Source organism: Perna viridis, chromosome 9, assembly GCF_037379345.1.
Source record: "Perna viridis isolate PV_CMFRI_1.1 ecotype Kerala chromosome 9, ASM3737934v1, whole genome shotgun sequence".
NCBI lineage: Eukaryota > Metazoa > Mollusca > Bivalvia > Mytilida > Mytilidae > Perna > Perna viridis.
Window position 1 is genome coordinate 42,485,920 of NC_142453.1, and position 25,628 is coordinate 42,511,547.

At 34.1% G+C, this 25,628-nt stretch overlaps 1 protein-coding gene and 1 pseudogene across 4 annotated transcripts in view; one reads left to right on the forward strand and one right to left on the reverse strand.

Annotated features, from left to right (window-relative positions):
* The first annotated feature begins 11,524 nt into the window (after positions 1 to 11,524).
* LOC148608609 (uncharacterized) overlaps positions 11,525 to 25,628 on the forward strand; it is a 35,452-nt gene continuing 21,348 nt past the window's right edge. The window contains exon 1 of one of the 4 annotated variants that reach the window (XM_088545471.1): positions 11,525 to 11,568. The gene's annotated coding sequence lies outside the window, so the exon portion shown is untranslated. The other 3 variants (XM_088545472.1, XM_088545473.1, XM_088545470.1) reach the window with 3 other exon arrangements.
* On the reverse strand, positions 20,454 to 21,446 carry LOC148608610 (uncharacterized; annotated as a pseudogene).

Consider the following 25,628-nt stretch of genomic DNA (forward strand, 5'->3'; position numbering starts at 1 on the left):
CACAGTAAAGGATTAATACAGGATAGTACTAGAAAATCTGCATTGCTCCGGTGACATTCTATAGTCAAAATCTTAGAGCAACATGTGCCAAAATAGAGGGTTGAAGGTTTCTTAATAAAATTTTCACAGGTTGAGTGGTTGACCTGCAATAAAGCACATTATCACCCTCTATTTTTACAAATGGTATGGTCCAATATTTCAACACTCTAGATTACATTAAAACAATACCTAGAGTGACTCAGTGTAATTGTTTAATGTGATGTAGTAGCTATAGGTTAACCTAAACAACCATGATTAACATACTGTAATTTGACTAGGGCTAACATGGACCCTATTTGGCTCATAAATATTTGCATGTAAATGGTTCAAAGAACCACTTCTTGAATTATTCTTTTTTTTTCATTTTTCAAATTGAAGAAAGAAACTACCCTTAAAGAATTATCAGCTTTCTATTTCATATTGCTTGTGTTTGTGTGCTTTATGTATATGTCATCGATGTGATTATCTATCATTGCATCAAGCCTGTGGTATACATGTAGGTCAAAATGTGCGGGCTGAAAAATATCATTTCAAAGTATGCACTGTACACTAGTTATAACCTATAAATATTCGGTCATTAAAAATATGAAAAGCACACTACGTACATTGGTTTCTTAATTTTATGCAAAAACCATAAAAAAGATAAAATCTTTCAAAATGATGAGACACACCCTAACAGATCATTGCCATTTAAAACGGGTCCAAATGCTTCATTCTTTAATTAAACATATACATATATGTGATAATAATATGACACATTATAGAAACCAAATAATAGGCAATTGTTAATGTACATTTTCCACTTATGAGTGATCACGTATTCATTAGCTTTTACAAAAACAACTGGACATTTAATATGTCACAATAGCTCTGTGAATGAACCTTTACTCTCATAAAGTGAATACATAGTTACAGAGATGTTAACATATACAACATAACAAATTCATTTTATGTGTAAGGGTACAAAACAAACATAGCTTAAATGTATAAACAGTTAACACTATCAGCCCTGGGGAATGTCTTTTACAGATTTTATTTTTATGATTTACCCAATTTGTGCAATTCTACAGTAGAAGAAATAGAAAATAAATTGCAAAATTTATTTATATTTACATTGTCTTGACAATATTCTGTCAATAACTTTAATTTATCTTTTGTGAAAAAATGCATGATAGAATATAGTGAAATTCATCACCGATATCCATAGAGTCACAAAGGTTACAAACAATCTTGTTACGAGGTAGGTTTCGTCACCTTCCTGACTGTATGAGTTGAAAGCAATTGCCACATCTAAATCTACAAAATATATACAAAAGATTAAAATGTAACGTTGATAAGTAATTTGCAAGCTTTAAGTCTGATTTAAACAGTCTATAGCATAATACTTTTGGAGAATTTTTAATGTTTGATAACCACTCTACAAAATTAGTCTTTAAAATGTTGTTCAATGCTTAATGTTATCCACTTTGAAGGAAATGCGTCTACAGCTTGCCAAACATTTGACATTCCACAATCATCAAAAAATCTTTTCGATAAAAGATAATCTTTTTTTTCAGAACTATATTTAATTAAATTGATGTACAATAATTTCAAGAAAAAGGTTGCTATTCTAGTATCATCTTCTGGAGCCTACACCAAAAATTAATCATACGCAGCTTTATTTTGATAGAAATTAGAAAAAAACGTTCTCCGTAAACCATAAATAATGGCGTTGACTATTAAATGCAAAATGTGTTTATTTTTTTATTGAATGCCTATAGGCAGATAACATATTGATTACATGTTGTGCCTACTTTTTCTAATAATAATATGCACAGCTTTTATTTTTTCTCTCTCAGATATTTGCGAGTTTGTTGAAAGAAAAACTTCTCGCAAAAAGATACCAAGATATTTATATTTCGATACAATTTTAAGTTTTTCATCTTCAATATAAAACTATGAATTTCTTTGAAACTTATCCTTTTGAAAATATAAGGACTTCAGTTATGTTAATATTAATCTTTAATTTCCATATGTGACAATACTCTGTAAATTTATTTAATAAATCTTGCAATCTTTGTCAGATTCCTCTAGCAGAATAGTGTCATCTGCATATAATAATAGAGATATTTTTAGGAATACAAACAATTCATTTCCAAGATCATGAGATATTGATTCAAGACACTTTGTGCCATTTTTTTGCGAAAAGTTGGAGACCATTTAAGTATAATGCAAAGAGCAAGGATGACAAATTTTCTGACTCCAATATCACAAGCAAGAATATTTGAAACATCACTGTTGTAAATAATTCGTGACGTTACATCATCATACATATTTTGAATTTGCCATTAATATTATATAAGACAAGTTCATGTAAAAGTGAATTTCTTTGCACAAAGTAAAACGCTTTTTCAAAATTAATAAAAGTGCAATGTAACTTTTTTTAACGCTAAATAATTCAAAAGAGCATATAATTTAAAAATATGATCAGTTGTCGAGTATACTTGCCTAAAACCGCTTTGATTCTCATGTAAAATCTCTAAATATTTGGTAAATTCTCCTAATCTATCATTAAGGATAAATGTAAATACCTTTCCAAGACATGTTAGTAATGTGATAGGTCAATAGTGTTTAGCTTCGGCACTACTTCCTTTGTTTTTAAAATAGGTAAGATATTTCCAATGAGCCAAGAGTAGAGTGAAATACCTTTATTAAGTACAATATTAAAAATATAATTTTAATATATTAAAATGTTTTCATAGATATCAATCATTAAGTCACCTGTCGATGCAATGTAATCATTTATGATTTTGTCTTCACCTAGTGATTTGTTATTTTCATTTTTTTATTGCTTTATGGACTTAAACAGGAGATATAATACCATTTAAAATGATATTTTGCTCAGTATCAGCATCATATATGGTAATTATATCAAAATCTGATTTGTATAGGTTATATGAATAAGTCCTAAAAGTAGATTTTGCTGAGTCAAGTAAAAGAATTCATTTATTTCGTTTTTGCAGACAGTGTCAATGATTTGTTCAAGGATAGAAACTATGTCCTTCAGTTCATATAAAAAAAAAGCAATAACGACAAATTGCATAGTCAATAACACTATTATTTCTACTAGTAGGGTTACCTACTTTATCATTTCCCATTCTTCCATTTAAAATAACCATTTTATTTAGTTTGCAAAAAATGATTAATTTTCATTACTACGCAGACTTTTTGTATCGCGCTAGAACTCTAACAAATAGGCTTCTGGAACAGAGTTATGTTGCTACAAGATTGAAGTCATCACTACAGAAGTTTTATGGCCGTAATCATGAACTCGTGGATCGTTATGGTGTATCCATCAGCACCATGAAAACTGATTTATTCAACGGGTCATAGTTTTCCTTCCCTCGTTTGTCTACCTCGGACTTGACTTTTTATGAGCAACTCGGCGGGTGTTTCTAGAAAAGCAGAGGACCCTTACCCTACCGGTGCACCTGGTCCATGCTCCTAGTTTTTAGTGGAGTCCGAGTTGCTCATTTACTTTTGTTACTTTGTATGTATGATTTTATTTACTTTATGTTCTTTGTTGTGTATGTCCGTTTTCCATGTCTGGTCTTTGTCCCTGGATTACATTCTTTTGATTACCACTATAACCTTGGTTCCCTTGATTACTCTTTAACCTTCAATACTCCAACAGTATCTAAAATATTTGAAACATTTGGTTCAGAAAGTTCATTTCTGAGAAACAACTTTCTCCGAAGAAGAATAGAATGTTTTTTTTTTCAAACTCAAATTCAAAATAGTTTCCTGTTCGACTGTTAAAGCCACCAACCAGGACAATATTATTTGTGGTTTGACTAAAGGTTTGTATTTCAATTTCAGAAATAGCATAGTCCGATGCATAGGCAGTATTAACTTGTGGTACATAAACTATTCCAAAAATCAAATTTTTGTCACATTGAAAAGTTTTCTATCAACATGGAACCAAAACACAAATTGAGAATAAGTCTGTAAAGGCTTAATGAAATTACTTTAATAATGTTCATATTCCAAGGCTATACCACCAGATCTATAATGTGTTAACTTTGTTCTATTTTGTTCTTTGTAGAGATTCCTTATACCTAAAAAAATAATTCCAAATCATCTTCCAAATATACAGAAGAGTAATCAAGAGAATCAAAGTTCTACCGGTAATAAAAAAATGTAATCCAGGGACAAAGACTAGACATGAAAAACAGACATCCGCAAAAAAGAACATTCCAGGAGCCTATTTGTTTCGGGTTCTAGCACGATACAAAAAGTCTGCGTAGTTTCGGCAAGCTCTGGCATAACGTATGAGTTGTGATATGAACACTCCATACGCACGTTCCGAATGGATGTTGTCACAGATGAAAGGAAAGTTGACAATTCTGAGTGAAAAGCCATCACGTTTGTCGTAAAGTTTGGTCAATAGTTTTCCTTTACCATCGATTTCTAAGTGTAGGTCAAGATATGAGGCTGAAGAATAGGAATAATCGTTATTGATTTGTACTTGAAATATGAGCGAATTTCATTGGTTACGTTTTTTGTGATGGAGGATGTTAGCTAAATTAATTGCATCTATACCATTGTTGACAAACGGTAGTTTTTCTTCATATTAACTTTTACACAAACTGGTTTGGAGAGTCTGTGGAAACAAATATGCAAAATGATGGTAACAAGTATGTACAATGATGAGGTAGGTTCAGAAACAGGAGTGTCGAGATTTGTTTCGTAAAAGGAGTGTAGTAGAATGAGAGGTTTAGAATACAGTACGACCTATAATGAAGTCCAAGAGGTTTTTTGCATGAAGGGAAGAAGATCACCTATGGAGACATCATGCATCTTAGGTGAAGTATAGTGGCGATGACCATGACTCCTTTTCCGTCTTGGATTTTTGTCAAATTAATTCATCACATTTATGCTCCTATTATATTGATTAGAAAGGTTCCCTATGCTTTTGATGTCGTCATTACACCAGTAAGTATTGCAGTACCTAGTCTTTGTATCCAGTATTCCTCTCTTTCCCTACAATAGGTTTTACTTAAGACGGGACTGTTTGTTTGATAGTAATTTTTTTCAAGAATACGAACTTCAATGGTCTTTTTGATTAAAATGTCGAAAATTTGTCGAGAATTTCGTGGTATTAATTCCCGAACGATGACGACTCATTCGTTTGTTTAATCGTTCTTGTGTTTCACCGATATACACTAGACCGCATAAGTTGCATTCTAATCCATATATTAAGTTTGTCGATTTGCAACTTAAGTCATTGTAAAGCAGCATTTTGAAGTATTGGTAAATCTCAATAATACTAGTATTATATTTAATAGGTAGACATATTTCCATAGTGAAAGAATGTAGGCTTAAGGTAGCATTCAAGGTGTGAACTTTGTATTTACTGCCGATACTGATGCTATTAGAACTGTTATTCCCAACAAAGTTTTTAATAAAAAACTAAAACCAGTTTTGATAAAGTCAAATATATTAGGTAGCTGTTTTGGAACTTAAATAGGGCAAACTGACATTGAACCTTGAACTAGTCGTTGCAAAATAAATAGTATTCTCTTCTGGGACTTGATATTTGAATGAATGGGAAAAATGGTCCGGCAAATATAAAATTAAACGAAGACAAATGCGTTTAATGGTATAATGATTCCTTGCATTCAAATGGGTCAAAATGAGAAAGTTAAAAAAAGTCAAACTAGTTTTTTAACCTCCCAAATGTGAAGCCATATATTATGTATTTATTGATAGATTGGAGACTGACCCAAATGAGTTTCCCCAATCTTATTTGGTTGAGTCCCACACTTAATTATTAGAAAGTTCTCTTATGATGGCTTATACCTTGTTGATACAAGAAATAATGTAAGAAACAAAATTGGCTTACTCAATCCATGTGACTATGAAATAAAATTATTCCAAGATTCCATCATTGGTTCGGCAGAGAAAAAATAATAACAAAACATATCACTGATTGAAACTGAACCCGAAATGCAAAATGATAAGAATACGATACAAAAGTCAAGCTCGCCTTGGGCAAGTGCTTTAAAACTTTTTTACGTGTTGCTAATCGACGCTAAAATTCACAAATTCACTTACTATTCCAGACTCATTTTTTCTAGCAAGTGTACAAGATTATTTCGATAGTGTTTCAGGCTACGTTTTTTGTTTCCAACTTTGATCCAACCAGTGGTTACCATCAAATTTCTGTCATTGCTTTTTATACTTCCAAAAAGGGTTCATAACTAAATATGGACTGTATGAATTTAAGAAAATGTAATTCGGTGTTTATGATGGCCTAGCCACATGCCAATACCTAATAGAACTAGTATTAAGTTGTCTCCAATGGCAGATTTGATTTGTCTGATGTACTTAGATGAGATAATTATATTTAGTAGAAATTTTGAGGAGCATATACACAGACTAGATCTTGTCTAGATGCCGCTTTAAAACTGTAACCAGAAAATTGTGATCTTGTGATTGGACTTGTTATCTAAGATAAGGCCAAAAGGCTCTCAAAGCCAAATCCTGATAGAACTGGCCAGTACTAAAATCTGTCATTGGAGTAAGATTCCTAATTGGTTGCGGAAGTTATTATCGAAAGTTCATTAAATATTTCTCAGACATTGTAAAACGTCTGACAGACCTTACACAAAAGTATGAACAAATTTCTTTGGACAGAAAAGTGCCAAAATGCACATGAAAAAATTAAAAGAATCTTCTATTAGTACAGACATGATTACCATTCCTCGAGATAAAGTTTTATATAATATCGACACTGATGCATCATATGGTACAATAGGTGTTGTTCCCAGTCAAATTTAAGATGGCTAAAATAAAGGTCATTGAATGTGGTAGTGGGACCTTAAATAAAACATAGAAATAATATTGTAGAACCGATAAAGAGTTATTGGCAGCTGGTATTTCATTGAATATTTTCGACAATATGTGCTTGGTAGGACCTCGTCGTTAGAACTGCACACCATTCATATGTAAAAATAGGCAAAGGGAAGAATAGCCTGATGGCTAGAGATCTTATCTGCAGATTTCAATTTTTCAGTTGCATACCGACTTGGCCAAAGCACATTGTAACTCACACGATTCAGACTGCTCAGACTTTTATGCCTTTGAATACCTAAAATAAGGACCTTGATACAAATGTAAGATTCTAGCTTTTGACATTGAATGCTATGTTGTTTTTTAATTTCAAAATGAAAAGTCACAGATAACGTAACTGATAATAGATATCAGATGTATGCTGTCGGGACTAGGCGGTCAACCTATGATGAACATAAGTGGACCCCTTTGTACAATGTAACTTTAGTCACTTTACTGCTGGATTTACCTATCACTTGATGAGCTATTTATAGAACCCTCTGTTTCTGTCTTATATATTGGTCAATTCAGGTCACATTTACATTAAATTCTCTTTGGGGTTTCTTTTGGAATGTGAGTATTATTCTCTTTGAATTTACTGAGCTGGATGGCAGAAATATTAATTTCTTTAGAATTTTTATAACTTTGTCTCTGGTTTCTGCCCAGTATTTCAACATAGATTTACTTGTTTAGTTTAGTTGTATTGCTGATTTTCTGAAACTTTCATTTGAGGTTTGTTTCTAAATTTGTAGCAGTTTATCCCACTAAAATATTTTTGACTTACCTGGGCAGCTAGTATGAGGTTGAATGTTTGTTTAGTTTGAATTTGAGAATGAATTTGCAGTATGAAAATGAACTGAGTGAATGGGTAAAATTTATTTAAAACCATTTAAAAGAGACTAAAAGAGATAAAAGATTATAAATATTTAGAATAGTTAATAATTGAGCTATTAGGGACCGATCAAAATTTATCGCCACATAGGACCAGTGCAAACAGCAGTAGACTTTTTTGATGTAATGCTTTTGTTGGGACACCACTGTTTTTACTGATAATATCCATGGGGCACAGTTTTTTTTACGAACAAATACTTAGAACTATTTTTTTTATTAACTTTAAAAAAAAACAATTTATTATATCAAAAATAGTCTACAACATATAAATGCAGTAGAAAACACAACTATTTAACATAATCCATTGTAACTGGAATAACTATATGTATTTAAATAGAAATAGCTTTATATCATTACCTCATTTGTGAGATCTTTAATACAATGTATGTTTTAATATAATATTTTCAAATAAAAACTTTACAAGAAAACCATGATAGGACTTTTTTTCTTACCAAGTTGACATAGGACATCATTTTTTTCAAGTCAGATAGCCATAGGTTTGCAACTTAGGCTCTTAATTTTTTGTTTGTTTGTTTGTTTTTTTTTTTTTTTTTGTTTTTTTTTTGCACTGGTGCTATGTGGCGGTAAATTTTGACCGGTCCCTAAAACCAAAGGTTTCAAAAGAGACAACTCTTGAATGAATGTAATTTCTTATAGATAAATAGGAAATAAATAATCGATTAGATGGTTAACTTTTAATAAGTTAAATGATATGTTAATCTAATGATGATCTCAATGTTTTTGGTGTTTATAAGTGCTGTTACATTAAAACTTACATGTTGCATACAATTAATAGAGTATAAGAGATCTGTACAGGAAAGCCTTATATCAGAATTTACACAGTATTATTGATATGAGATTTATGTCAAACATAAATAATTATAATTCATACATGTAGACGCAAATATATTGAGTCTTAGAGACATACAAATACATGAAAACATATTTTTGTTATTCTAACAATATTGTACAGGTGGACAGAATATGTTCGTTTTTTGAAATGGAGTTATCTTCCTTTCCTCTGTACGTATAATATTTGTTGTGTTATAGGGTCATTAATTTAATTGTAACAGATTCCCGTTATCAATGAGAGAACCTAAATATTTCATGTTCATTTTTGGAAAAGCAAATCCTTCCCAACATGGTTTCATATAAATAAATTCAGAGATAGACCACATTTGCTAACTAAACAAAATTAAGAAAAAAGGGCTGAGACCTAAAATCCAACTTCTGTATATTGGACAATGCCTGGTTACTCAAAATATAATCAGATAAATTATAAAATCTCGTTGGATCCCACAGTCAACAAAAAGAAGTGAACTATATGAGTTGAAGTCATTTGAAGGAATCACAGTCCCAAAATTAAATTGATTGAAAAGGCCAAAGAAGTGTCTTATTCTATTTAACGTCATATATAAGAAGTGGTGTCCAGTTACTGAATAAACTGTACCAATACTACTTACTTTGTAGATTCATGTAACCAATAAATTTGATATCAACAGATGTCAATTATCTGTAATGTTGATAATGTTGTGACTTAAGCCAAAACATTAAGTATGAGTAAAATACTAGCAGTCCGTTTATTTTGAAAATTATATTGCTTAATCTGTTTGGCGAAACAACCAGTGTCGACAACCAATTGTTTGGTTTATCTATCTCTATTTGATTGCATACCATTTTTAAAAACAATTCTGTTACCAAAATATTTAGATAGCCACATTCATTAAAGAATTTTTTTTACTAAATTCAGATAAGAGCTAAACTTCTCACAAGTTCGTATCAGAATAATGATCCTTGAAATGCTTGCGGGTCAGAAGTCTTTGTATTTAAATTGGGTTCAAGTATATACCAAGTTCACCATAGATAATAAAATAGGAGAAGAAGATTTGATTTAAAAAATATATTACAAAATTTTATCAAAATATCGATTTTCGAAAACCCCAGATCCCACGACCATTTAAAAAAAAATGATTTTACCATTTAGATAAAAGCATTATTGTAGCTTTATATTTAGGGCATGCTTTATTTTTTATTTTATTTTATTTATTTATTTTTTTTTATTATTTTTTTTTTTTTGGTACTTCATACATTGCTTTTTTAGCTTTGTCGGTTGAACTCTTATTAGGGAAAAATGCAACATATTTTTCAAATCTTTAATACATATGCAAACATATGTTTAGGACTGACATGGAAATATATGTTTCGTGAATTAAAAAGCATAAAACATATGATATAAAATACCATACGATTTACATTTGTGTTTTAATGCACTTTGTTTAACCAAACATAAAGTATTTTTGTGCTAAAAACTTTGTTTTGTGTTTCATCAAACTACAAAAATGAAGTCCATGAAAAATACAAATATATATATATATATATATATATATATATATACAAACGTCTCAGAATGTGACGACTCTATTCGCTACACTGCTCCATTGGATCAAATTGATACAGGGAAGATATGTAAACGTATAGAAAGGTCTGAAAAATTCCCAACGATGTTAGAACTGTCAAATTTGCGATGCAAATTTGTGGTCGTTCCCTCCGCGGGACTCGAACTCGTACCGCTAAGACATCTATGCCAACACCGCCTGTACAAAGTCCAACGCCCTAGACCACTCGGCTAGCTAGGCTATATAAAAATATAGCTCTCGCTGGCCGAGTCATTCCTTCTCGTAGGATTAATCTAGGGCTGTAACTTAGTACACATAGATGTACATCGTTGGGAATTTTCAGACCTTTCTATACGTTTACATATCTTGCCTATATCAATTTGATCCGATGGAGCAGTGTAGCGAGTAGAGTCGTCGCATTTTAAGACGTAATATTTATTTGTAGTGACATGCATCATTAATTTGATCCTCTAACCTACATAATACCATCTAAATAAACTGTCCCGTACTACCATACATCGTGTACTAAGTTACAGCCCTAGATTAATCCTACGAGGAGGAATGACCCGGCTAGCGAATGGGAACGACCAATAATTTACATCGCAAATTTGACAGTTCTAACATCGTTGGAAATTTTTCAGACCTTTATATATATATTATTTGCGATTGTGTGGTGACTTCCCAGTCCTCGATAACTAAAAACCCGTGTATTTTCCTTATATACTAACCGTCAAATCGGTTAACGGCAATAGTTATCCAACTTAAACAAAATCCCTTTAAACGTTTGATGCGCAATCTTTCAAATTCGTTCCCCATACCGCACATAAACTCATTTACTTATGTTTTTATCAAATAATTTGTCAGTCCTGATCATTATTTTTTTCGGGTAATCGTCACAACAGATAAAGAATAGATGTTCCAATCATTTGAGAGATAGCCAATGCCTAATACCAACACTTGTTTTATCATCATTTACTTTTAGTTTCCAGATATCCCAATAGAGACGGTTTTTTAATTGAATCAGCCGTTAATACGGTATCATTTGAATAGAGGAAAAACAGTTTTTAAGCATATACCAAAACTTGATCCCCATCGTAATTCTATATTCAGATGGAGTAACATCAAGCAGTAAGTATTATACGTAAATCGCAGTATGCTTTATTGTTCCAAAAGGAGTATGAAATGAATCATGTTAGTTTCGAAATAAAATGATCTACATTGAGAGGTATAAGTGAGAACATTGGATGTTAGATTGATCAATCAAATTCGTCTCATCCGAAATTCATTGAAATATTTTACATCATAACAGGAAATTTTAAGTATTACATTTATCATACTGGACAAGCCCACAGAACAGTTTTTATTTCAGGTCAGTATATCGTTATCAATTCAATCCATGTTCTTCGAATGAAGTTCCTCGTCTAATGGTTGACAAATATTCATTATTTTTGTATTTTGTTAACGTGTAGAAACATCAACAAATCAAAACAATATTTACAATAGAAGAGTGGAAGTAATTATTGATAAGAATTCGCCTTTAAGCTGAATTGATAGAAAGTGTTTATGATTAGCAATCGCCGACTCATTCGTGCCTTGGTCATTTGAGGAAAATGCCATTTTTTCGGATAGTTCCTGTGATGTTTGTATTAGGCAGGAACAAACGCATCGCAAGTTGGATTGACGTAAAAAAAGTTATCACAAAATATGTGGTACCATTTCCCTGAGAGTTCGGCATTCCTCATTTAAGTTTAAACTACATAACTACCTTGCTGTTCTCCGTTTGGAAACGGACCATATCTCCTGCCCTTAAGAGGAAGAACTGGAATGATGTATCCCGATGCCGCCTCTACTAACTTCAATGGCTTTATGCCGTACTTGCTGCTTTTACTAGGTATATATTACACACATATTGCTTGTAGTAGAGGGTGTTACGATGTAGTTTGACACGAGGTAAATATATCACACGAGACGAAGTCGAGGGTGATATATTTACGGAGTGTGATGCGATGCATTAAACCCTCTACTACAGGCATTATGTGTTATATTATACTGAATACGAGAGTGTAATATATCGTGACGTCGAAGGTGATATATCTTAGCGAGGGTGATAAATCGTGTGATCTATCGCTGGCGTCGGGTTGATATATCGATCCAGCAATCACTGTTCAGTGGGACGGGGTAAGTAAGGTGCAGGGAGAAGATTAAAATAACTTTTTGAAATAATTTTTGTATGAAGTATAATATTGTGTCTGTTTTTGCTTTTGTTTCGATCAGGGATTCGTTTAAAGAAAGTTCCCGCCCTGGAGTTATATATTTTTTAATATAATATTCGCATGGTCAATGACTGGTTTAAACCATACAGACGGATCGTGAAACTTACTGTTGTGTTGTGGAACAGCTTTGTAATTTACCAAATGAAAGCATCGTAATAAGAGTTGAAATCTGTTCCTAGACAGAACTTTCGAAAACCAGGCTGTTACTTGACTTTTGTATTTTTAGACCAGTAATTTTTAATGCTTTAATATCGGCCACTGTCATAGACTGTCAAAACATAAACCTGGATTATCTATACTCGGCGTCACATAAATAACATACTGTTACAATTTGAATAAAAATATTTTCTACGACTTTATTGACACCTACCGTCGTTTGAATTGTCTTAAATGACTTGCTCATTCGTTTAGCCAAACGGCTTCTCCCTAAACAAGTCGCTTATTAGCTTAAATCATGCGTAACAAATCCTTACGGGAAAATATCATACTAATATCCGCCATGTTGGTTTCTACGGGACGATTTGTTTACAAATGAAGTTCGTAAGTTCCCGTCGAACTCCGGTGACAATCGTCTGCTTGATCAACTTCTCGGTATTGTACGTTGTTCGCGTAAAATAAATCCGAGATATCCGAAATAACGCCGAAATGCATTCTGGGTTCTTCGGTTTTTGGACAAACCATTTAAACGTTAACAACATCTCCTAGCAACCCGATCACTGTAAACATGGCCGACATTTTACAATGTAAATATTGGCACCGAGAATTAAAATCTGACCGTAATTTAACGATTCAATGTTTAGGGAGAAGCCATTTGGCTAAACGAATGAGCAAGTCATTTAAGACAATTTAAACGACGGTAGGTGTCAATAAAGTCGTAGAAAATATTTTTATTCAAATTTTAACAGTATGTTATTTATGTGACGCCGAGTATATACAGTTGGTACATGCGGCGTTTACACCGAATATGTTGTCTTGCATATCTGGAAATATAAAACACAAAAATATTGTATTTTGAAGTTAAGCAAATATTAATGAAAATGGATAAGATGCGGTTTTAGAGAAGATTTTATGTTATTCTGAACGGACGGACGACGGACAAAAAGTGATGGAAAAATCTCACGTGGCCTGTTAGGAGAGCTAAAATAGATACAACCTTACCAATACTCTCAGTCTCTTGGTCTCTTCGGAACATCTGCACGGATTTTGACCTTTATAACCTATACTTTTGCGGGCCAACGACCTCACTTCACGTCATGGAAACTTCGAATGAAAGGAAACAAGTGATATTTGAACCAGAAAAAGTTGTGATGTTTGAGAATATAACAATTTCACACAGGAACGTACTACAGGTTGAATGGATACACGTCGGTCGCGAAGCGGAGGAAGGACAGAGGATATTAGATTAGCTTACACGATCAGCTTTATATATGAAAGTGCATACAATGGAAATGGTACAGAACAAGACGATTCGGGGGATATTGGTACAATCGATTGGGCTGCTACGTTAGCAAATGGTTTAAACAATTTTCTCGTGACACTTATATTGATGAATTAACAAAACGAATTGGACTTCATAAAATCTAAACTAGAAAAAATCAACAGAAGACAGTCGATAGTGGGATAAAACCATTACTGATTTGAAAAAAGAAATTAAAAATAAAGAATTGAACATAAAAGAACAATCTAAAAAATATATATAAGGTGACTGAACTGGAGAAAAAAGTCTGAAATTTGGAAAATAAATGCAGAATCTATTTCAGTATTTGATAGGTTACAAGGAAGATTGACACTTTAAAACATTAATGCAAAACACTCAAGAGGATCACCTGAAACTTATGATTGCAAAGTATGTGTACGCAAAGAAGACACTAAACTGTCTTAATCACTGGATGTCACCGCAAAAATGAACGCAAAGAAAATATGATTAAAGATGATTCCGTATACCAACAGCTCTATGTTATGTTAAGTTCTGTTCATAAAAGATTAGGAAATATCGTAAAAATCCATATCCAAAAAAAGCAACACTCATTCGAACAAAGTTGGAATCAACATACCAGAAACAGAAACATTTTATACGAAATGCAAGTTACATACCATGCTTTCAATTTCAAAGAAGAGGATACTGCAATTATGGGCCTGAATACAAATATATGTAAGATAAAAGGGTCAGTAATAACAAAACATCCAATAGGAAAATGAACACAATATAGGGCTGTTATTCTGGTAGCTCAAAACTCAGGATAGAGGATCAAATTAATGATGCATGTCACAACAAGTCAATATTATATAAACGTCTCAGAATGTGACAACTCTATTCGCTACACTGCTCCAATGGATCAAATTGATACAGGGAAGATATGTAAACGTATAAAAGGTCTGAAAAATTCGCAACGATGTTAGAACTGTCAAATTTGCGAAGCAAATTTGGTCATTCCCTCTGCGGGACTCGAACTCGTATCTTTCAGACCTTTCTATACGTTTACATATCTTCCCTGTATCAATTTGATCCGATGGAGCAGTGTAGCAAATAGAGTAGTCACATTCTGAGACGTTTATACAATATTGATTTGTTGTGACATATCTTCCCTGTATCAATTTGATCCGATGGAGCAGTGTAGCGAAAAGAGTCGTCACATTCTGAGACGTTTATATAATATTGATTTGTTGTGACATACATCATTAATTTGATCCTCTATCCTACATAATAACACCTAGATGAACTGTCCCGTACTACCATACACGGTGTACTAAGGTACAGCCCTAGATTAATCCTACGAGGAGGAATGACCCGGCCAGCGAAAGCTATATTTTTATATAGCCTAGCTGGCCGAGTGGTCTAGGGCGCTGGACTTTGTGCAGGCGGTGTTGCCATAGATGTCACAACGGTACGACTTCGAGTCCCGCAGAGGGAACGACAAAAAATTCAAAAATTTGATTCTCAAATTTGACAGTTCTAACATCGTTGGGAATTTTTCAGACCCTTATATATATATATATATATATATATATATATGTGTGTGTGTGTGTGTGTCACTTTTTCCACATTTGCAAATAGACTTTTTTTATCATCATAGAGTATGAAAGTAAACATACTGCAGAGTTATGAATGTGTTAGATCCTGAAAAAGTACTGTTTTTTAAACTGAATTTTACGTACTCAATTGCATAGCGGACGATATCAAAGAACTTTAATCCTGATTTGATAAACATGATTAAAAGTCATGATATTCTTACCTTTGTTGAAACTAAAACTGATAAATTTGATAAAATCAATTCACCAAAAGGTTATACATACTTGGCTAATCACCGAAATAAGTGTAAAATATTTCCATTAATACCCCCTCCCAATATATATCCATGAACAGCTCCCTCCACTCACCATTTTTATGATGATTTTCTGGTACCTTTCTACCTCCCATTAAAACATTAGTTTTACCAAAAATATTCTCGGATTCTATTTGAGTACAAGCCTGTATGTGTACCCCACTGACTCAAAAAGTCACGATTTTTGTGAAAGAGTAATCAAAAGAATGTAATCCATGGAACGTCAAGTCTTCCTAAGAAGTTACTTGTTCCCGCAGAGGGAACGACAAAACAATTTGCTTTGCAAAATATCAAAATATAGCTTTCGCTGGCTGACCGGGTCATTCCTCCTCGTAGGATTAATTTAGGGCTGTAACTTAGTGCACGATGTATGGTAGTACGGGACAGTTCATCTAGGTGTTATTATGGAGGAAAGAGGATCAAATTATGTAGGATAGAGGATCAAATTAACGATACATGTCACAACATATCAATATTGTATAACGTCAGAATGTAATGACTCGGAGCAAAGCAGATTATGAAAGTAAAGAAGAGTCTTAAAAAAATTCCCAGGCGGTGTTGCCACAGATGTCAGAGCAGTACGATTTCGAGTCCCGCGGAGGGACGACCATCAATTTGACAGTTCTAACATCGTACGTTATATATGTATATATATGCAATTACAATATTATTTTAACAAATTTACAGCTCTGACTCTGAAAAGTATCAAAGCTGAAGATCATATATCAGATTTAGAAACATATTTACATCAAGGAATTATTCCTAAAGGCCTAAAACTTAATGCTTCCCTCCTTACCACTGGAGACAAATCCAATAAATTTCATCACAGATGGAATCACATTCTTTTTAATGGTTCTTTGAGTCCGATGGATTTATTATATCAAGAAGCTAAGCATCAACTAGCCTATTTCAACATATCTCACCAAAATTTACTGAAAAATGATTGTTCTTTTTTTTTCTGATCTTGAACTTTGTAATATTCAAAGACGATTAGTCGACATCCGAGCTATTCAATCCAAGAAATTAAGAAGTAAACAACTTCACACATTGACACAAGACGGTGTAAACACCTCGGACAATGCAGAAGTACATGATATTTTGTCACAGTACAAAACTACGTCTAAAAAGTCCGGTAAACGCAGATTTAACAGAAAAACTTGAAACGAATTTCCACCACAATTGTGAACCTCTCATCTGAAACTGAAACCAGGGTTTTATATAAAGATTTGAATTTCTGTCCTACTCCTAACAATATAGATGAAGTTTAACTTGAAGATGACCTAGACAAATTTGCTAGATTCCTCAGGCTCAAATAACATTTTGCTAACAAACATGAAGTCCAGGATATTGACCCTGACAATTCTGACTCCGGCCATGAAGAAAATGATCTATACACCCAAATATTCAAAAAGACAAATCCATGGGCTCCTAAACCGAATAAATGTGGCACGCTAGAAACTGTTATTGACAACATAAAATCAGATGTCAAACACTTATCCAACAACTACATTCCATCTTTCTTCAACATCTTGTAACATCACGCCCGATGAGAAAAAAGCAATACAGTCGTTGACAATCCGTGATGATATAGTTATAAAACCAGCAGACAAAGGCATTGCCATAGTAGTCATGGATAAAAATAACTACATCTCAGAAGCAAGGCGTCAACTTTCTGATGAAAGATTTTATAAAAAGTTACCCAGCGACCCTACTAAATCTTGTAGTGAAACAATCACTTCAGAATTGGACAAAATGTGCAAGGACGACACATTACTGAAGAGCAGTTAGAATACCTAAAACCAGAGGATCCAAGACCTGGATGTGTTTACCTTCTGCCTAAAATTCACAAAAAAGGTGTTCCTGGACGGCCCATAGTTTCTGCTAATAGTCACCAACCGAAACAATTTCTGAATTTGTTGATTACCATCTCCCACCCCTTCTTCAAAAGCTCCCGTCATATTTAAATGACACCACCTACTATCCGAGGAAAATGGAATCAATGAATCCTTTGTTGGACCCCCCCCCCTACTGACTGCCTAGTAAATTTATTCACTTCAATTTTGAAGTTTAACAACCTCACTTTCAACGACGCACACTACCTCCAAATCAACGGTACAGGTATGGGAACGAAAATGTCTCCTTCGTATGCTAACATTTTCATGGGTAAATTAGATAAATTTAATTTCATCGTCTTTATCGAAACCCCTCTCTTGGTTTCGATTTATCGATGATGTTGACGTGAAATGGATTAAGTCTAAACAAAATTTAGACAATTGTATCACACATGCCAGCAAGGTTCACATATCAATCAAATTCACCCATGAAATTTCCCTCACTAAAATCACATTTGTGGATACTACTACGTTTGTAAAAGACGGGGAAATGTTATTAAATGTTCACAGCAAACCAACTGATAGTCATTAATATTTATCGCCAAATAGTTGTCATCCAAAACATCGTACTAAAAGCATACCATACAGCCAGGCATTCCGTAGACCTAGGAGCCTAAGAGAAGCCCTAGTAAGAGCAGAGATTTCATCTTAGCCCAAACAAAATACAACGGGCCAGTGTAGACCATGTGGGGATAAAAGATGTAAGACCTGTACCCAGATACTGCACACCAAAACGTTTAAAAGCTACTGCACTGGAAAGGAATTTGCCATTTGAACATAATAAAAACTGGTCAAAATGTAAAAAAATATCTCGGAAAATCTTTTGGATGAAAAATTGCAAACAACTTCTACAGATGGAATACACGAGAAAAAAATAATCCATTTTGAGGTCTTGGTCTAAGGCTGGTACAGCACTACATGCTATACATCAATACGCCGACGTACTATATTTTGACGATTTTTTTTTAAATGTTTTGCATAATTAATTTTTATTTTTAATTTTTATAAGAGCAATCAAGGGAACCAAGGTTATAGTGGTAATCAAAAGAATGTTATCCAGGGACAAAGACGAGACATCATGGAAAACAGACATACACAACAAAGAACATAAAGTAACTAAAATCATACAAACAAAGTAACAAAAGCAAATGAGCAACTCGGACTCCACTAGAAACTGGGAGCATGGACCAGATGCATCGGTAGGGTAACCATCCTGTGCTTTTCTAGAAACACCCGCCGAGTTGCTCATAAAAAGTCAAGTCCGTGGTAGGTAAAAAGCCCACCTTTGTTATTTTCATTTAGGTTCCTTATCATTTGTTTATGTATGCCTTTGATAAAGGTACAATCACCCAAAGCGTACGTGATTCAGCTTCTGAATCTATTTTGATCTTGAACTTTATTAGTTTTATGCTGAAGAAGGATATCAATTATCCGAAATATTCAATGTACATTTAACCATATTTATACATATATAGAAGGGTCTGAAAAATTCCCAACGATGTTAGAACTCTCAAATTTGCGAAGCAAATTTTTGGTCGTTCCCTCTGCGGACTGAAATTCGTACCGCTCTGACATCTATGGCAACACCGCCTGCACTTAGTCCAACGCCCTAGACCACTCGGCCAGCAAGTCTATATAAAAATATAGCTTTTGCTGGCCGGGTCATTCCTCCTCGTAGGATTAATCTACACAGGCAAATATTTTTCATGTGAAATTCATGTTAATCGAGCTCCACATGATATTCATGTGAAATTCACTAAACACGAATTTCATGTGAACATTTCGTGTGAATTTCACGTGAAGTCTCAATTCACATGAATTCACGTGTACTCTGTCACTTAGTTTATTTGCTCAATTCAGGTGAAAATCATGTGAAATTCGTGTGAAAATCATGTGAAATAATTTTGCGTGAGTAGGGCAGTAACTTTGTACACGATGTATGGTAGTACAGGACAGTTCATCTAGTTGTTATTATGTAGGATAGAGGATCAAATTAATGATGCATGTCACACAGATCAATGTTATACAACGTCTCAGAATGTGACGACCCTATTCGCTACACTGCTCCATCGGATCAAATTGACACAGGGAAGATAATGTAAGCTTATACATGTTATAGAAGGGTCTGAAAAACTCCTAACGATGTTAAAACTGTCAAATTTGCGAAGCAAATTTTTGGTGGTTCCCTCCGCGGGACTCGAACTCGTACTGCTGTGACATCTATGGCAACACTGTCTGCACTACGTCCAGCGCCCTAGACCACTCGTCCAGCAAGGCTATATAAAAATATAGCTTTCACTGGCCGGGTCATTCCTCTTCGTAGGATTAATCTAGGGCTGTAACATAGTACACGATGTATGGTACCGCGGAGGAAACGACCAAAAATTTGCTTCGCAAATTTGACAGTTCTAACATCGTTGGGAATTTTCAGACCCTTCTATAAATTTACGTTATCTTCCATGTATTAGCCTCATATCTTGACCTACACTTAGAAATGGATGGTAAAGGAAAACTATTGACCAAACTTTACAACAAACGTGATGACTTTTCATTCAAAATTGTCAACTTTCATTTCATCTGTGGCAACATCTCTTCGGTACCTGCATTACAAGCAACAAATGGCACACTCAAAACATTGACAAAATGCAAATGATGTACATTTACATCGCAACAAGTCCTTCATGGCAAGTAATAAAAACCAACACAAATTGTAAATTTGCCAACAGCCCGTCGTACGTGTTGGATTAACAAAGAAAGGACGTTTTGTTACAAACCCGAAGCATTTGGTATTTTCATACGTTTTTCTATGGAATCTACTATATAACCGTCTTTACAAGCGTCTGACGTCCACCTACCATGTTTCTGCAAACACCTATCGCTCTCGTCAAAATTAGCTGCGGCTGTTGCTCCACCTGATCAAAATGAATGAAAGCTAGTGTTGGACTCAGGGCAAACCATTTTCACTCTCTTAACAATTGACTCTCAAAGCTCCGTGTAACTCAGCTTTTTCATTCTTATTTATAAGCTTGGATGTTGTGCCTGATCCATAAACAGTTCTAAACAAATAAAATTCTGAAATCATCTCACTTCAAAACCGGCAAATTTTATATATCTTTAATACATGTTATATGGGCAAGCGACTGTGCGACCTTATAAAATAAGAAATTTTGACTTCTGTCTGTATTGATCAGTTTTACTCTTCTGAATATTTAAGACCAAGTGTGATTCCTTAACCTTAACATCTGAAAGACGTAGAGAACTGACCTCGTCATATCTGAGAAAACCCTAGTAACTACGAGAATATCTGGGAAATTTATTTCATGTTCAGTTGTAGTTGGTACATTTTTTGTCAATTTTCTTTGGTGCAACCCTTTTGGATTCGCGTATTGAAGTTATGAAAATGTTTATTGTGGGGTCTTTGAGTCCGTTGATTTCATGCGCCCACTTTATGCCATAAATTTCGTTGTATACGGCATGATGAAAAGTGGAACCATTGTTCAATAAGTGAGTCAAATATAGTGCTACATATACAGACTCAGCTGGCATTACATTATGACCTTGTGCAGTATTGAATAGCTCCCATCATTTGAAAGAATTAAAATAGGATTTCACAGTATTATCGCTCCTAGAGTTAATTAATAATTTACCCATCTTCGGATAGAGTTGAAATAAATAACTGTTTTCTTTAACACCACTACTCTGGCATGCCACTTCTACTGTGCAGTTTAGTTTGACCCTTGTTAATGAAATAAACAGAATTAGTATCAAAGAATCAAAATCGGATTATAATCGCTAACAATCTAAATTTCAAGACTGTCCTCTACCCGGTTTTGTCAAGTTGATACCATTAAGATGTAATCTACAATAAAATCGAGAAATTTGTCATATCTGTCTACGATCATAGGCCAAAATGGTGCCGGTTTCCACTCGGGAATGACAAGTGTACCATAACAATGTTCTTGACGCTAATTTTTTACCACCTTTGGAATTAAACAAGAGGGACGGACTAACCAATTGGTATGTCCAGTCCACTGCAAACTGAACGTATCTACACCTATGGGCACCAAAACTTGGAATTAAATAAAGTACATTTGGCAGTGTAATCGTGTGCGAATCTGACCACATCATGAAGACCGAAAATACTATTCAAGTATTGAAATATTTCATCATGTATTCCCCAATCGTTACAATCAAACGTTCTGCTCAATGCATCAGCATGTTTGTTTGATTGACGTGGTAACCATGCTACGCCTAAATTAATCACTTTCCTGCCACAAAATTCGTGTATAAGCATGATTATTTTGTGAAGACCTATTTTTCTGCTACCAATATTCAAAACATACGTTATATTCATGTTATCGGTAAAAACTCGAACAATTTTGCTACCGAGATTATCTTCGAAATTCAGAAGTATTCGCCGAATTGCTTCGTTCTCTCCATGTCGAACTTACGACTTTCTCTCACAAAGACCACATGCCTTACATCTCTGATGGTTCGTCTCCTAAACCCATGGTCACATAACCACCAAACACTGAGTCAAGCATCACTAAAAACATGGAAATCTTGGGGTTTTAACTTTTACCCTGTGGTTCTCAGAACTCACAATTCTAAAAATGCTTCAGCACTAACTAATACTTGAGCTCTCCAGCTCGTTCTACTTAAGATACATTTTGGTCCCCGAAAACTGGTTGCATAGATATTATTGACCAACTATAATAACAATAAATTTAACAAAGAACAATCTCTTGCCGTATTTGTGCTGACTACTGAACATTAACAAGACGTTTAACAGTTTTTAAATTATCTGGTCAGTAATTCTTTAAGTACCTCCCGTCTTGTTCCAAACAAACCTAGCCATTCTAAATTTTTCGTGCGCTAGCAAAAATCGAAATTTCTCTGAATATGACTTGATCATATCACTAACATAAAGGGCATTTTCTTAATCCCTTCTACCTTCTAGACCATCGTTTAGATACATAATAATCTTTACACCTTTGCTTCTCCAAATTCGATTAACTTTCTCACTACTTTTGTAAAAATATATCCGCTTGACGACAAATCAAAAGGCAAAATACTTTGTATCTTCTGGGAAAATGCTTATGTGATGATATGCACTTCTCGAATCATATGAAAAAATATAATCACCTTTCTCAAGCAATTTTTCGTCTTTGTCTTTGTGCTTATATATTACAACATGGGGGTTTATATGTCTACATCTAACACTAATCTCAATTTAAAACCCTTATAACAGTAAGAGGATTAACAACGAGTGGTTTCTTTGACGCTTTTCTACACAACCTGTTTAATCAATTTTTCTATTTCAGCCTCAACAAATTTTGGGTTTTCTCTTGTGGATTTATTATTGCTTAACTCGGTTTCACAAGGTATTGCACTAAAAGGGATATTATATCCGTTCTCAATAACATCTACAATAAAACTCATTGCAGGAATCTTTTTCCACCGTTCAATAAATTCTTTTAAATAACCTACGCCATTACCGTTAACCCTGTTTTGACTATTACCATTGTATTTGTATTGTTCATTGACTGCAAATAATCACATGGTGTCTGGTCGTGTGAATTCCAATCGAACTCATCCGAATTTATTTTTGTACCTAGTTTTATAAATTTTTCTGATATATTCTTGTGAAGAGGAAAAAATACTTTTCCTGTTCTTTCGATTAGCAGCTGTTTTTAGACAGTTCCTAACCCAATGCCTGAAACACATGCAATAAAAAAATAGACCTGGACGGGTTTCAGAAGGAAGAACATCATTGATATTAACTGGAATTAAATTCCCTTCCTGACCTGGCTTTGGGAAAGGATCGGATTTGCGAGATGTTTCAGTTCTACGCTTCAACTTTACTTTTCCTTCATTAACTTGTTGTCCGCTCGCGTCTGTGCATTGCAGATTCTCTTTTCATCTTTAGAATATTCTGCTAGTGTATTGGAGACATACTCATCCACAACACACCATCCTTTCTGTGTGTCCGAGAGCGCCTTCTGATTTTCGTGAATATTTCTTCTAAATACCTCTAGGCGTGTATCCAGGAGTTTTGTCATGTTGCCTAACAAACTGTCTTGGGTAGAAAGTACGGCATTCTGAACTTCGTATCGAATTGCTCTTTTGATGTTTGCGTCCATTCTGCCGGTTTGAACGACGGCTAGAAACAGAAATACTTGTCAAACACACATTACCATTACGGAGACGTACCCAAACCTGACTGGACAATAGAAAATATCGAAAACACCAAATACTATTATATGCATACCGACTATACATTATTGTCCCGCCATACTATTCGAAACGCGGGAAAATACAAAATTTAAAAAGCAGTTTTTGGTTTTGTCGTTATTGTATGGAGTACCGTGATTCTCAACCCCGCATGGGAAGAATTGGGATTGATTTTACATACGATCGAGACATAATTTTTTGTAGGTTTAAATTGGTCTGTAGCTAGCATATCAGTTAATTGCTAATAGTTCTAATTTGTACATTTGTTTAACATATATATTCAGGGTTGTGATCACGCCAGAGTACTTAAAACCCACCGCATTTTTTTTTTTGCGCCTGTCCAAAGTTAGAAATTTCTGGACTCTGTATGTCTTGTTATGTTTTTCACCTTTAGTTTATTTGTTTATGTTACTTGAGTATATAGGGCAACTCTTTCGCTATGCCTGAGTATAATGGTGTTTTGGGGCCAGTTGCAGCCAGCCCTGTGGTATGAGGATTTTCTCGTCGTTCATTGAAGACCAATGGATGACATTTGTCATCCCGGTTAGGTTGTTATCTCTTTTACATATGCACCAAATATATTCTCATTATATAGTAATGATCATGGTAAAGTAAATAATTATGGAAGATATATTCTGAAATTTTGCAATCGTTGTAGTGTTTTTGTATGTAACGAAGTGAGACAGTAATAAGCAAAAAAACCGTTTCATTATAAAACTGGAACAAATACCAGTAAACCGTGGTAAACACAAGAATGCAAAGAAAATAGAAACACGCAGCAAAAGATAAAGATCAAGTAAACATAAACAGATAGTGGACAAAACAGTCAAAGAATATCGTCACGCTTAGAATTCTAGCTATAAAAATAGAGTGAGAATGAACTCCATGGGTCATCAAGGTATAGTACAAAGGGTTTCTAGAGAATCTTAAGGAAATATTCGCATGTTATCACAGAAAATACACGAATGCCAATTGATGTAGATGCATTCATAAGTATTTTAAAGATATTAAGTCAGCGGAAAAGTATGATACAGAAATGATTACAATAAACTATTTTTGTGAGTGAGTAATCAAGATAACCAAGATTCTAGTGGAGACTAAAGAAAAGGGGGACAAAGACCATACAGGAAAACAGATACATACATCAACAAATAACATAAAATCACAAAAATAATACGAACAAAGCAACAAAAATAAATGAGCAACTCGGACTCAACTAAACACTGGGAGCATGAACTGGGAGCATTGACCAGGTGCACCAATAGTTGTTTTTTTTAAACACCCGACTAGTTGCTCATGAAAGTCAAGTCCGGGGTAGACAAAAGAGGGGGAACATATGACAAGTTGAGTAAATCGATTCTCCTACTGCAGATGGATAGATCTTCGAGTTCATGGTGATGAATATAAAATTTTTGTAATGATGCCTTCAATTTTGTAGCAACATAATGCTGTTTCATAAGCCTAATTGAAAGAAGTCTAGCGTGATAAAAAAACGTCTGCATACAGCAAGCTCTGGCATAACGAACCTAGGATTATTTAACGATAATTCTGTATAGCGGTAATTGAGATCCAAAGATCAGGCTAAAGGGTATTCTTTCTTTTGGATTAAATCAGTTATAAAACCAGTGAAGGAAAAGGTCAGCGAGTAGATGAGCACAATTTCTTCCGATTGGGATGTCGGCTCTTTGTTGAAAAACGCGTCTACAA